Source organism: Talpa europaea (genome assembly GCF_964194135.1).
Source record: "Talpa europaea genome assembly, chromosome: 1".
Classification (NCBI taxonomy): Eukaryota; Metazoa; Chordata; class Mammalia; order Eulipotyphla; family Talpidae; genus Talpa; species Talpa europaea.
This window is the reverse complement of record NC_140073.1, coordinates 84,890,295-84,906,247: the sequence shown is the minus strand read 5'-3', so window position 1 is coordinate 84,906,247 and position 15,953 is coordinate 84,890,295. Positions and strand designations below refer to the sequence as shown.

The 15,953-nt window shown below is 34.4% G+C and overlaps 1 protein-coding gene and 1 pseudogene across 2 annotated transcripts in view; both read left to right on the top strand.

The window, feature by feature from the left end:
* Positions 1 to 15,953, top strand: part of LRP1B (LDL receptor related protein 1B) — a gene marked incomplete at its 3' end in the record, with an annotated part of 1,731,654 nt that overhangs the window by 813,328 nt on the left and 902,373 nt on the right. The gene's annotated exons all lie outside the window — the stretch shown is intronic.
* LOC311184643 (transcription initiation factor IIB-like) lies at positions 2,620 to 3,436 on the top strand (annotated as a pseudogene). Its single transcript has one exon. The product of its transcript is annotated as a transcription initiation factor IIB-like (transcript).

The window sequence follows — 15,953 nt, the reverse complement described above, 5'->3', positions numbered from 1 at the left end:
TTAAAATTTTATTCAATATTTAATTATAACTTATAAAGGTTTCAGGTATGCATTAGTAAAAATCAACATCTGTATGTAACACACTTATGTTCAACATTATAATTCTAAGTATCTCTCACTATACAGTTGACTCCTTTTACCCACTTTACCGACCTCCTTCTCATTTCCCTTATGGTAACCACTAATTTGGTCTTTTTTTTTTTTAAGATTTATTTATACATGCATTCAAGAACTGGTGTATAAGTCAGAGGTGTGGCAGGTAAAAGGATTCACCAGAGAGATTGGGGAGCAGAACAGGCAGATCTACTGAAATACACTGCTGAAGGGAGCAGCAGGTGAGACAGGAGAGGTCTGCTGCTCCATATGTGGGTCAGCTCCCTGGCTTAGTATTAAACTTTGGCTGCAGTGGCTGGGGATAGCTTCAGAATGCTGAGACTTAACTCCTTACACCACCATGGAAGTCCTGAATATCTTTTTATATTCTTGTTAATGAAATGTATATCTACTTGGTGAAGTGTCTGTTTAAATTCTCTGCTCATTTTTCAATCAAATTGTTCATATAGTTGTTATTTAGTTTTGAGTTCTTTATATATTTTGGATAAAGCATAATAAAAAACCAAAGGGAATATGGTGGTATTACATCTGTTTTTCTAAAGCAGAGTCCTTTTCTTTTGCTAGTGTAATACACCTGAATCTGTGTATGATTATATGCCACAATATTTAATATGAAATTAAAAAAATCTCAATTTATGAATACCAGTATATAACATCACATGTTTCATGACAATTTTGTAACTTATTTGAGAATGTTATGCATCCAGATACCTTCTTTATGCATTTGGATTTTTTTAAAGATTTATTTTATTTATTTGTACAAGAACTGGGGTAGAGTTAGAGGCGTGAGATGGTGAGAAGATTCACCAGAGACAGAGCGGGGAATAGAACAGCTAGACTGATGAAATACACTGCTGAGGGGAGCAGCGGGCATGACAGGAGAAGTCTGCAGCATGATGTCGGACCCTCGCCAGCCAGCCAGGATAAAACCGGTGCCTCAGGGGCTGTGGACAGCTTCACAGCACGGTGCTCAACCCACTGTGCCACCAGGGGAGGCCCTGGATTTGAATTTTTAAGAAGATCTATACTTATGTATCTCATTTTTATGTTTCTTTAAAAAGTTATCAAACATTCTCCAGATGTACTAAAGAAAAATAAAAAAAAAACATTTAATTTCTAAGTTGCATGAACAAACACATAAAGTACAATTTATCTGAAACTAATGAAATTGAAGGCCAGGTTTCGTGGAACTAGCACTTAGAACTGCACTACATTAGGAATAATTAAACTCTGGGTTAGTTGTAGTGAGGAAATTTGGAGGAAAGACTGCCTTCTGGAGGCAGATTTTAAAAGTTTAGTCTCAGGCCCCCCTGATGGCTCAAGGGTATAAGTCTTAGCACTATCAAGCTATCAGCAGCCACTGTAGCAAGAGTTCGATTCCAGGCCATGGAGCAACCCACATAGTGCAGCAGACCTCTCCTGTCTTGCCCACTGCTCTCCTCAGCAGTGTATTTCAATAAATCTACCATTCTGTACCCTACTCCGACTCTGGTGAATCCTCTCACCACCACCCCTCCCCTGCATCCCATCTCTTGCATGTATTAGTAAATATATTTTTTTAAGTTTAATCTCAACTTGTTCTGCAGTCCCAATGAAGTGAATTCTAGTAGCAAAAAACATGATGCACAGATTTGAGAGTTATGATCAACTAATTATGTCAAAGCAAATATCTTAAGTTGGTAAAATTAGAAAAAGAAGGTATTTGATACCTATTTCAGATCATTGAATATAGTCAATTTCAGACAAAACATAAATACTAGGTTGTAATATCTATATGTATAGAACACGGGCTTAAGTTTTATGGCCTCTAAAGCTCCTATCACATTATCTTGAACTATAATATAAACATATAAACACAATAAATACAAGCAAGAAAATATTGAAATATTAAGTATTTTCCCATGTGTTGTCTTTCCTGACTCATTTAACATTTTTATATATGGAAATAGATTTTTTCATTGCTATGCAGGAGAAAATATTTACATACTTTTAAATTATAGTTAATGTTATCATCTTCTAGTCTTGATATCTAAGTGAATGCAAATCATTTTTTTTTCTTAATTCTGTAAAATACATGGGCTAATTGAAAACAAAGTGATGACATTGGTCCATCTGTAGCATGTTTATATAGAGTATACCTAGCAACTATAACGAAGTATTGGGCCCAAGGTAGGGTGATTAAATAGATTTATAGATATGTAAGATTTCTACATTTCACGTATGATAGTATGATATAATAGTATGATATTGTAGTAGTATGATATTAACTCTAAACAGATGTGAAAGGGTGCATTCTGATACCTAGAGCTATTCTCCCTCTCTCTCTCTCTTTCTCTTTCTGTAGCCCTCTGACACACACACTCATACACACGCACACTCATACATACACACACACACACATAAACATACGTGAAAGGAAATACTTAAAAAAAATAGACTGGACAATCTCTTTCAGTTCTCATTTTGTCTTTTGTTGCTTGTTGCTAAAATCAAAATGCTATAAAGATGGCATCTACCAGCCATTTGGATGTTCTTCCAGGAGTCACATGTCCAAACCATCCAGATGCAATTTTAGTGGAAAACTACAGAACTGGTGATATATGTTCTAAATGTGGTTGTAGGTGACCGTGCAATTGATGTGGGCTCTGAATGGAGAACTTTCATCAATGATAAAACAACAAAAGATTTTTGTTCTACAAAAAATATTATAGAACAATGAATAGTTCTGATCGAGCAATGATGAATGCATTCAAGGAAATCACTACTATGGCAGATAGAATCAACCTCCCTTGAAATATATTTGATTGTAAAATAATTCATTCAAACAGATATATCAGCAGAGGAGCCTGAAGGGAGAGCTAATGATGCTATAGTTTCTGTTTGTCTATATTGTGCCTATAGACAAGAAGGAGTTAGTAGGGCATTCAAAGAAATATGTGCTATATTGTGAATTTCTAAGGAAGAAATTGGGTGATGTTTTAACTTATTTCAAAAGCTTTAGAAACCAGTGTGGAATAACTGGGAACTTCATGTACAGGTTTTGTTCCAGCCTTTATCTTCCTAAACAAGTGCAGATGGCAGCTACATATACAGCCCATAAAGCTGCGGCTTTGGACTTGGTTCCTAGAAGAAGCTTGATATCTGTGGCAGCAACAGTCATTTGCATGGCCTCATAGGAATCAGTTGAGAAGAGGACCCAGAAAAAAATTGAAGATATGGCTGGTGTTGCTGATGTTATAATCAAACAGGCCACACACTAATCTATCCTCCAGCCCCAGATAACTTTCCTGCACACTCCAAATTTGACACCCCTGTAGACTAACTACCACTGTTCTAAATATAGGCAACTAATGTTAAAAGTTATAAACACTGAACCATGTCTGTCATACATAGCCTATACCAAGTGCTGGAGTGAGCCTTTAATGAAGAAAAAACAAAATATGTGATATACATTCCAGGGCTAAATATAATTGTTTGGCATTCTGTATGAATATACTTGTGAAACATATTTAGTGATTGAAATTTCTTATTCAATTTCCTTTCATTTTAGATATCTAGGAAACTATTGCAAGCTGCTTGAAATAATATAATTCTTGAATAATTTTCAAAACTAAAATAAAAATAATAAAATGGAAAAAAATTCACAGTATTCAAAAAGACAGGTTTTGAGGTACACAGGAAAAATGTATGAAAATAGTGAAGAAACAAAACATAGTAAGAGTGGCCCTAAATGTAATTATATTCATATTAATATTAAAAGGTTAATATAATAAAAACTATTAAAACTGATTCAAAAGGAACAGGATTCATCTATATGCTACCAGCAAAGTGATACACTTTAAAAATAAAGACATAAAAACCTTGAAATTAAAGGAACAGACATACCAAAATACAATAATCACAAGAACACTGATGTGATTAAATAAAGATTAAATAGATTTGAGTAAAAGCACTCATCATACATTGAAGGAAACATTTCATGATGATAAGAATATGAAGTAACAGCAGTCACAAATATATGCGTGATTAACAACAGAGCTTAAACATATATAAATCTAAATTGTCAAAGTTAAAGGTAGAACTAGATAATTACCCAACCCCTGATGAAGATTTTAAAAATCAGATGATGCAAATATTAGGTGAAAAATCATCTGACCATTATTAATTCGCATTCACAAAGGTAAACAGTGGATCATTTAAAGTCTTAATGCATTTAAAACACTTTAAATCACAGAAAATATATTATCTGAATATATAGAAATAGAAATAAATTAAATAGAAATAAATTATAGGCATTCACAAGTACTTATCTATAACTAGACTGATCTTTAGCAATTTAACATGACTGAAAATCTAATGATCAAAGGAATCAAATGGGAAATTATAAAATATTTTAAACTAAAAAATCATAATTTAATTAATGTTGCTATGGTCATTATAAGGAAATTTGCAACATTAAGTGCTTTATTGGAAAAGAAAAATTATAAAATGAATAATCTAAATTCCCCTAAAACTACTGAAAAAAGATAACAAATTAAAATCAGCAGAAGTGGAATGGGTTAACAAACATAAAAATAAAATCAGCAAAACTGAAAACAATACATACAATTAACAAAATCTTTGAACTTGAGTTCAGGTGAGTCTTTGAAAAGATCAGATAAACTGGTCAACTCCTAACAATGAATAAAGACAAAAATAGGAGGAACATGCATTTTCAGAATTAAGAGTGAAGGAACAATTTTGCCAGAGATTTATGTCTTTGTTCTCCAACCTAGTCTGCCATAACTTAATTAAATTAATTTTTAAAATATTAAAATTCAGCTTTCAATCATTCTAGCCTCATTTCAAGTTCTCAGTTGTCATGTTCTGCTACCATATTGGCAATGCAGATACAAAACAATTCCATCATTACAGAAATTTTTATAAAACAAAATTGTTCATTGAAAGGTTAATAAGAGAATGTTATAAGCAAATATTTATCAACAAATTTCATAATTTAGGTACAATAGATAAATTACTTAAATAATAAAAAATACTAAAACTTATGTCAATATAATAAGCAAACAAAAACCTACTATATGGACTTATATCTGCTAAAGACGTTAAAATATCTCAAACATTCCTAAAAAGAAAACTCTACATTGTCACTTCATTCATTTTATTAAATGTTTAATAAAGAAAACACAATCTTATACAAACGCTTTCAGAAAATAGAAAATAGAGAAGGAAACACAGCCTAATTCATTTTATGAGAACAACATAACCCTAACACTGAGACATTGCAGAGACATTGAAAAAATATATATAAGCAAATTAACCTTATGAACATAGATGCAAAATCCCTCAGTACAGAGAAAATAACATGATAATAACAGAGCATTTATCCTAAGATTGTAAATTGAATTAATATGTGAAAAATCATGCAAAGCAAAATTAAATAAATAAATAAATAAAATTCACACAAAGCAATCTATTAAAAATATTTTAAAGAACATTACAAATGTATGAAACTCCATCTAACAAAATTTAGCTTATCATCATAAATAGGCTCAGCAAACTAGAAATAGTATGTTCTCTTCATAATCATAAAAAAAACTATTCAAAACCACCTAATTAATTCCTGTATATACTCTTATATATACAATCCTTCACATACCACTGGAAAAATCTTTAAAAAAAAAGATTTATTTATTTTTTGCATACAAGAATTGGGGTACAGGGCAGAGGTGTGGGGGGTGAGATGATTCACCAGAGACAGAGTGGGGCACAGAACAGGTGGATTGACTAAATACACTGCTGAGGGGAGCAGTGGGCGAGTCAGGAGAGGTCTGCCGCACCATGTGGGTTGCTCCCTGGCCTGGGATCGATTTATGCTGCAGTGACTGCGAATAGCTCACAGGTTGTGCCTTAACCTCTTGCACCGCCAGGGAGGCCCCACTGAAAATATCTTTCTAAACTATGGTTTCACTCAGTTATTATACAGGTTTTTAGTAGTGCCTCATTTCCAAAGGATCAGATTATTTACATTATTTTTTCATTAAATTCAGTAGATCATAGAGTTGATTAATCCATTAATTCAAACAATTATTAAACTTCCCAACCTTGATAAATATATCTGTGAGCTAGTCCCTGTGATTTTGTTTTATTGTTGGTGGAAAAGAAACAAATAATCATTCAGTGTAGAAATTGGAACCACTGGTATTTTTATTTTCAATTTTCAAGAAACACTTCAGTGTTTCCTGATTCTTTTTTTAAAGATTTATTTATTTATGCATACAAGAACTGGGGTACAGGCCAGAGATGGGGGTGGGGGCAGCGGTGAGAGGATTCACCAGAGACAGAGTGGAGAAAAGAACAGGCAGACTGACTGAAATACACTGCTGAGGGGAGCAGCAGGCGAGTCAGGAGAGGTCTGCTGTGTCATGTGGGCTGCTCCCTGGCTGGTCAAGGATCAAACTCGTGCTGCAGAGGCTGTGGATTTTTTCACAGTGCAGTGCTTAACCCCTCGCACCACCAGGGAGGTCCATTGTTTCCTGATTCTGCTAACATTTGTATTCTCCACAAAGACTGTTTCTAACTTTCTCATTTTTTATAAGTAACTGACTGTGTCACCTCCATCCTAACTCTCAGCATATGGCCTCATCTATTCTTTCCGGGGAAGAAATAAAAGCCAAACAGTGAGGGCTTCTACAGTTTGGCATTACCTAAAGCAATATTGGTGTCTTCAATCATATTTTACCTAATTATTCCTTTCCTTTTTCTGTAAGATGTGTCATATCTTTCTTTTAAAAAAGTGTCTTTTGCTATGCACTGACTTGTGTCCAAAAACTTTTCTCTGTCACCAACTTTATTTTTCCTAGTTGTCTAGTCTGTCAAGTCATTCTCCAAATCTTTCAATGAGTCCCTATCACACTTAAGATATTCTGAACTCTAACATACTTTGAGTTTGTCTTCATTTTTCTTTCATCTTTATGAACTGTGTTATTTGTCAGCTCACATCTCCCTTTGTTCCCTCATTACCCTGTGTCTTTTCTCTATTTTGGTTGCTTTTTACACCCCTTTACTTTATATAAGGAACTCTTTGGCCCCACTCTGCCTCGTAAATTTCTATTTATTATGTAGGTCTCAACATCGATGTCATTTACTTTAGGAAATCTCCCAAACCACAGCTCCTAATTTTTTTTTCCCACTGAAGCCTATATTTATATCACAAAACATACCACTTGACATTGTAATTATTTAATTATCTTTATCCCATTCAGCTGCATGTGCTATTAATAAAGCTACTTTGTGTACAAAGTGAAACAAACAAATAAGGAATGGTTAAAGAAGCCAGGTGGCCTGTGAGGTTTCTAGACAATGAGATGAAAGGCAGAAACTCTACTCTCAAGAACTTAACACTCTAGTGAAAGTGACAGAAGTTAAATCAACAATGATAACATAAATTAATATTATATTATGACATCTGGTCTCACTTTTCTTTCAATTTCCAAGTACTTTCTTTAACCTCTACAACCATCAGATATTTCAAATTATTCTTTGAACATATCCTAGTTTTTTTTGTTTTTTTTACTTCCTATATCTTATGGTTTCTAGAAATTATAAATAATTAAAAATAATAAATATTGGTGACATTTTACCAAACTACTTTGGATCTTGGTATTCTCTCCTCTCTGAACTTTAGTAGCAATTCTAGTACTATTATCATTGTAATAATCATGTTTATAGGTTTAGATAACTATTCAAACATTGTATATCTCTTTTAAATATCAAGTCCCTTGAATATGATGACATTATCTCTTTTTCTCTCTATCATTATCTCTCTCTCTCTCTATCTGCCCACCTCCCTTCCAAGGACCTTTCAAGTATATGAACCTTTGCCTTTATCCTTTAAAGACCCATCAAGTAGAAGAAAAATAACTTCTGCCAATTTTGAGCAGTGCTATCAGTTTGTCTATTGTAATCATGTTGAATTCTTTGCATTTTGAATTATTCTCTGTTCTCCCAACTTGCTAACAAATGCAGTTTCCATTTTCCCTGAACATTTATATATTTAAATTTTATTTATTATTGACTAACTGAATATGTCCCAGGAATTGTGACACATGCTTTATACATAATCTGTCATTTATTTTCTTAAGGTATTTATTTATGCATACAAGAACTGGGGTGCAGGCCAGAGGTACAGGGGGTTAGAGGGTTCACCAGAAACAGAGTGGGGGACAGAACAGGCAGACTGACTGAAATACACTGCTGAGGGCAGCTGCAGGCGGGACAGGAGATGTCTGCAGCATCATGTGGGGAGCTCCCTGGCTGGCTGGGGATCAACTTATGCTGCAGAGGTCACTGATAGCTTCACAATACTGTGCTAAAATTTGTGCCAACAGCAAGTCCCCATAGTTTGTCATTTAATTCTTCCAGTGATCTTATGAGGCAGGAACAACTTTCTAACTTCATTCTGTCTCAGAAAAATAAATAAATAAACAAACAAACAAATAAATAGATAGATAGATAAATAGATAAATAAATGAATGAATGAATGAATAGGTTCGAAAGTGGCTCAGTTACTTTTTTGAGATTCCATGGGTTCAGTTTTTATGCTAGTAATGGGATATTCACATAGCTTTCTCCCAGTACCCATGAAGAGCCAGCTATCAAGAGATAACTCCAAAGATGGAAAGACATTGTATATGAAACAGAGTACTGATGTCAGCTTCAGAAAAAAGAAGTATTTTTTCTGTCTCCTTTTACTCTCAACTAATGAGATATTCATAACTAAACAAAAAGTACACATTCACATTATATGGGATGCTTGGATGATTTCCATGCCCCATCTGCATATGAAAGTAGTTAGATAGCATGTCAGAGGGGGCTGTGTTCAAGGAAATGGTGAGCATTCCCCATCCCTACTTACTGCAAAAGGAGGGAAAGAGACACTAGCAGTGCAAAAGAATGCAGACACACAGGAAATAGATAATTTGTGGAGACAATTTCTATAAATCATGTAGGAGGTAAGGGTTTACAATCTTATATATATACATATGTATATGTATTTATATTTATGCATGTGTGTGTGTAAAGAACTCATGAAGCTAAATAAAAATGGGGAGAAGAATTAAGTCAACACTTTAAAAAAATCCAAATGATCAAGAGGTATAGATAAAGAAGTTCAGGGCCTCCCTGGTGGCGCAAGAGGTTAAGCACCACACTGTGAAGCAATCCGCAGCCTCTGCAGCACAAGTTCAATCCCCAACCAGCCATACAGAAACCCACATGGCGAAGTAGACCTCTCCTGCCTCGCCCGCTGCTCCCCTTAGCAGTGTATTTTGGTGGATCTGTCTGTTCTGTTCCCTGCTCTGTCTCTGGTGAATCCTCTCACCCCCACCCCTGCCCATGTCTCTGGCATGTGCCCCAGCTCTTGTATGCATAAATAAATATTTAAAATACAAAAAAAAAATTATCAGGGTAATTCACATCTAAAGTACAAAGAGATATCATCTCATACCTTCCAAAGTTAGTGTTATCAAGAAGATAATAGAAAACACGTGATAGCAATTATGTGTAGAAAAGGAGTCCCTTGTACACTGTTAGTGAGGATATAAATTAGTCCAAATAATATGGAAGTTCCCCCCAAAATTAACAATTGATTGATTTGATCCAGCAATTCCACTACTGGATATAAACCAAGATGAAAAAAAAAAAAAAAAAAACAGGATTTTGAGCAGATATCAGCATTCCCATTGTTTATGGCAGGATTATTCAAAAAAAAAAAAAAACAAGATATGAAAAAAACTGTGACCATCAATGGATGAATGGATAAACAACTAGAGACGGGCCTCCCCTGCTGGCTCAGTGGTTAAGCACTGGGCTGCTGAGGCTGTCCACAGCCTTTGCAGCACCGGTTTGATCCCTGGCTGCCAGCGAGTGTCCCACATGGCGCGCAGACCTCTCCTGTCTGGCCCGCTGCTCCCCTCAGCAGTGTATTTCGTCGGCCTGCCTATTCTGCTCCCTGCTCTGTCTCGGTTAATTCTCTCACCCTCCAGCGCTTCTGACTGTGACTGTACTTGTATAAATAAATAAAGAAATCTTTATTAAAAAAAATACCTAGAGAAATAATGAACTGCAAAGTGAATATAGATGGCAATATTGTATTATCATCATCAAACTTGCTAAGAAATTAGAGCATAGTTATTCCATCTTCTAATAAGAGAAAGGATAACTATGTAATGTAATAGAGGTGCTAATTATTGCTATAATGGTAATAATATTATAATATATTAATATATCAAATTAGCAAACATATCTTACACAATGTTATATGTCAAATGCATTTCAGTTATAAAATGAAAATGGTACTAGCACTATGATATAATTTAAAAGTTTCAAGAATTATTTTTCTCAAAGAAAAAGTTGCTATTTACCATGAATCAAAATGCACTGATACTTGGTCTACAATATCTGATTTGTTGATCGTGAAAGCTTTGCAATCTTTGTTATGATCACTTTGCAGATGAGAAACCTGAGATTTAGAAGGGTCATATGATCTCTCCATTATATCTCACATAGCTAGTGAGAACATGTGGTATATGTTAACCAATCAGCTTGTCATGAACCATTATGCTTTTAACTACTACTTTACACTATATTTTTGACCCTTTGTTTTTGTGCAGTTCTCTTTAATGTATCTTCATTGTGTTAGGGTGCAGGGTATAAATGTGTTCAGTGTATTGTTATGTAAATTTCCTCATGGAATTCTGCAACTGATGTGACAGCATCCTGATGCTCTCTTTCCACTTTTCGTAAAAACTGCCTGAAATACTAAGATTTTATCAAATGTGAAGACATTTTGTTTTTTAAAAATTTCCTTTTATTTATGCATACAAGAACTGGGGTACAGATTGGAGTTGCAGGGGTGAGAGGATTCACCGGAGACAGAGTAGAGAGCAGAACAGGTGGTTCTACTGAAATACACTGCTGAAGGGAGCAGCGGGTGAGATAGGAGCGGTGTGCTGTACCACGTAGGTCAGCTCACTGGCGGAGATTGAACTCAGGAGGGAGTGACTGGCAATAGCTTGATGGTGCTGAGACTTTAAACCCTGTACCACCAAGCAGACCCATGAAAACATCTTATATGTAAAATACTATTAAAGTATTTCAACCCTTTATAATGCATATGTGTCCAAGTGCTTGTTTTACTGGAACATCTATCTTGTTTAGAATTAATGAGTAGAATGTTTACATTTAACTCATTTCGTATTTTATTCATGTCTCTGTTGTATTTCTTATCCAGAATTCTCAGTTTCTTCTCTGGAAGGACTATGTTCTATAATCTAGACAGAATTATGGGCTCAGATGGGACACCTAAAATCATTACATTTTTGTCACATTCTTTCTCACATAATAGGTTGAGCTAATAAAAAGACATACTAATGTAAGATAAAAGCCAGCTGCATTATTTCAACCCAGCAATTGAATTCTATCAATCAAGTTGCCCTTTGCTGTCAGAAAATAAAACTAGAAGGTTCAGTATTATGAAAATAAGGCTTAGAATAAATTGCGTAAAAAGTTTAATTTACAAAAGAAACCTACTTCTAAAATTGGGGAATATGAACTAGGAAAAGCAAGCACTATTTGATAAGGCCTGTCTAGACATTGATATCTTCAATGTGAATATTGAATAATAAAATTGAAATGAATAACAATATGATAAGATCAGGTAAATTCATGAAAATATAAATCAGTAAGGAGGAAAATGTGGCACTGTCATTTTAAGGACTGAGTACAAATATGGGCTGTACCCTTATTACAAACGTTAAACAACTCATTACTTTCTAATGCCTTTAATGAAATCAGTTAATTTTCTATCTAGTTTTATTGTGGATTTTAGAAATTACCCATAGCAATTTTTTCTTAATGTAATTCATATTTTGTACTGTTATAAAATATACATGTAAAAATTTAGAAAATTCAGAAATACACAGAAAGTCAATACATTTCACCAGATAGCAGTTATTCTGAATGAATCACTTTTTACATTTTTATTCCTAGTAATTTATACAAGTCAGTATTAAGCACTCTCCATCTTAAATACCATAAAGAGAAATTACTTCTTTATTCAGATGGTGATTGTGCTTTGTTTATTTAGTTTTTAACATAGCATGTTAATATATGTGTTAGATATAAGTGAGAAACAGTAAGGGTATAAAAAGGCCTATTCGTAACCACAAAGTGTGAGAGAATATTAATTTCACATCATATAGGTTATATCCTACAGATTTACATGAAACCAAATAACTGGCCATATTGAAGCTAGAAGATTTGCATTCATTTCATCATAGCCCAGCTGCCTGTTACACAGGACAGAACTGAACTGTCCATAAGGCAATTAACATCATGCATACTTGGTTTCATTATACCCATCTTTCTATACTTTCCTAAAGAGGGATTCATTGAAGAAAGAGGATATGTCTTCAAACAAGTGCTAGAGTATTTTTGTGGATTCCTAAGACTGGACACTGTAAAGGCAGAATATATACAGTTAATTGATTGATTTTACATCAAGTCAAAATTACTAGTCTTCTAATGTAGCACTGTCCAAATGAGATCCAAAACATTCATCTATATTTGCTCTATTTATACCAAAATGCATATTTTTGTAATAGCTTAGACCAGGAAACCTGAGTAGTACTGGGCTCTATCTAGAATGTTCTCAGAAGCTTTGGGATATTTCAGAATGACTCTTGGTACTTCACAGGCCTCTTCCTTTTATTACTAGGCATTCCTTTTCTTCTCTAACATAGTTCCATGTCCTTGCTGATTTCTCCTAAAGATTAATATCTTTGCCTCAAAAGCCTTCATTTTACTTTTATTTCTAACTCTACTTTTGTATTGGGTTGTAGAAAAAGTCAAGTATTTTGAAAAACAGAAAAAAAAAAGTGACATGACTTTCTGACAACCTAATAGAATGCAATAAGCCTGAAGATGGACACTGGGGAAAACTGGGATTCTTAGAAGTTTGACTCATGTTCAGAAATCAAAATAATTTTTCCTGCTAAAGTACTTGCATTAGTAAGATTAGTATCTTTTATTTATTTAAAAATAATGACTTCTCATAATCAAGAACTGTAGATTTTATTTTTCTTGTTTGAATACCGCCTAAAATTTGGTGTTTTATTTTCTTGTGTGTGTTTTGGTTTTTTTTTTAAGCAATAGCTGTATTTTTTTTTTAAGATTTCTTTCTTTATGCATACAAGAGCTGGGTGTAGGACAGAGGCATGGTGAGGTGACAGGATTCACCAGAGACGGAGTGGGGAGCAGAACAGGCGATCCACTGAAATACACTGCTGAGGGGAGTAGCAGGTAACACAGGAGAGGTTTGCTGCACCATGTGGGTCACCTCCCTGGCCAGGGATCAAATTCATGCTGCAGAGGCTGTTGATAGCTTCGTGGTGCTGAGATTTAACCCCTTGTGCCATCAGGAAGGACCCTGTGTTTTGTTTTGTATCTGTATATATTATGCAGATAAATATATGCTCTTATGGGGGTAGGTAGCATTTACAGTTATTATATATTAGAACATCTCCTTTAATTGTCTTTCTACCTGCACCATTGTTCAATAATGATTGGTTTGTGTGAACTTTTGGTGTGAGAAGATTAACATTCCATTTTTTCTCCCTGGTTATCATGGACTAATTTTACCCTATCACACTTAACAACTACAAACCCCAACACAAATACCACCAAAAAAAAAAAAAATCTTAATATAGTTCCTCATTGTATAATCAATTATCTTTTATTTACAAAGGTTAAGTTTTTTATTGTAAATCTGCAATCTACTTAATCACAACCTAGAGTTATATTACTAAGTCTTATCACCACTGTATCCGTTGTTTATTATGGAAGACAAGATAAAGATGAAGAACTTACAATAACCTTGGAAGACACTGAGTAAAAGTGGCAAAGGTAATTTTTACCTCAATATAAGATCCATAAAAAGATATTTTTGTTTTGTGAAATCTTTCAAAATATTCAATATGTAAAAGTGTTTTCATTTACTACAAATGAAGATCATTTAGAGATGCCATTTTTTATATAAAACCATTTTGAAATCAAAGTAAGACATATATAAAACTTAAAAGTAAAATAATTCTTTTTTTATTTTTTTAAAGATTTATTTTTTATACAAGAACTGGGGTACAGGTCAGAGGCACGGACGGGTGCGAGGATTCACCAGAGACAGAGCAGGGGCAGAGCAGGCAGATGGACCAAAATACACTGCTGAGGGGAGCAGCGGGCGGGATAGGAGAGGTCTGTTGTGCCATGTGGGAATCTCGCTGGCCAGCCAGGAATTGAACCCTCACTGCAGAGTCTGCAGACAGCTTCACAGTGCTGCGCTCAACCCACTGCACCACCAGGGAGGCCCCAAAAGTAAAATAATTCTATAAAATTTACAATGAGGGCCTCCCCGGTGGTGCAAGGGGTTAAGCACAGCACTATGAAGCTATCCGCAGCCTCTGCAGTACAAGTTCGATCCCCAGCCTGCAAAGTGACCCTCTTGACGCAGCAGACCTCTCCCCATGGCCGCTGCTCCCCTCAGCAGTGTATTTCAGCCAATCTACCTTTCTGTTCCCCAGTCTTTGTCTTGTGAATCCTCTCACCCCCCGCACCTATGGCCTGTACCATAGTTCTTTTATGCATAAATAAATAAATCTTTAAAAAATAAATTTGACAATGAAATAGAGAAGTCACACAGCTTATTGTACCCATTCCTGTTTCCTGATCCCACAATTTTAGCTCTTCATATTTATGAAATAACATGCTTGTATTGATAGTTCTTGATTTGACAGATTTAACTGTGATTAATTAATTTTGTACTAGAAAATAACTATTTTACATTCATAAAAACCATCTCCTTACCCTACCTATCACATATTCCTCCAATATAATTAAATTTTATCAGTGTTACTGTTTAAACAAATATTCACTCTTCATCAGTGTTGCCTTGTACATATTCTTCAAAGCTGAGCTATGTAATATACTATATATTTATTGTCTTTTTGTTCTGTATTGATTTTTTAAAATGTAGCAGCATGCTTTCTGTATATTTTTGCCAGTTGAAATTCTCTGTGTGTCATCATGGCATTTCTCTTCTGACGTTTCCAGGTCCTAGGCAATCTCTTTGCCTAACTTTTAGCAAAGATTGCTTTCTAAGTCTACTTTCTTCTTTTTGGTGGAGGACAATATATTTTTGAATTGCTGTTTCTATGTGAGGTTTTTGAGAAAAAATGCCTAGGTAATATTGTTTGGTAGCCTTACGTATCTGAAAATATATTTATTCTCCCAACTGATAGTTTTTCCATACAAGTAGAGGCTTAAAATCATGTATTAGAATTTTAGCATTAATTTTAATGTTTTCTAAAGTCCACCATATTACTGAAATTCACTTAATTGTTATTTAGTGGAGAAATTTGTGTCAATATTAAATGAATTTGCTTGTTTTCTATTCTTGTTATATTTTTCCCTAGAATCGCCACAAGTGAAATACTCATATGAGTTTGGACATAGCCATGTTCTTTGTTTTTAGCAATGTTTGTGAATGAGTATTCAACATTAAATGTTTGGTAGAATTCATCAGTGGAGCTCTTCAGTTCTGCTTAATTTTTGTGGGAAGTGTTTTAATTACTAATTTGATCTCTTATAGATTTAACCAAATTTTTTTTCTTGTGAATAAATGAGTTTAATGGCTGTGTTTAACATAGTTTTTAAACATCTTTTCACCTCAAGAATATCCAGAATGTATTCTCTTTGCAAAGGAGGTTTCTTTATCCATGCCACCACCT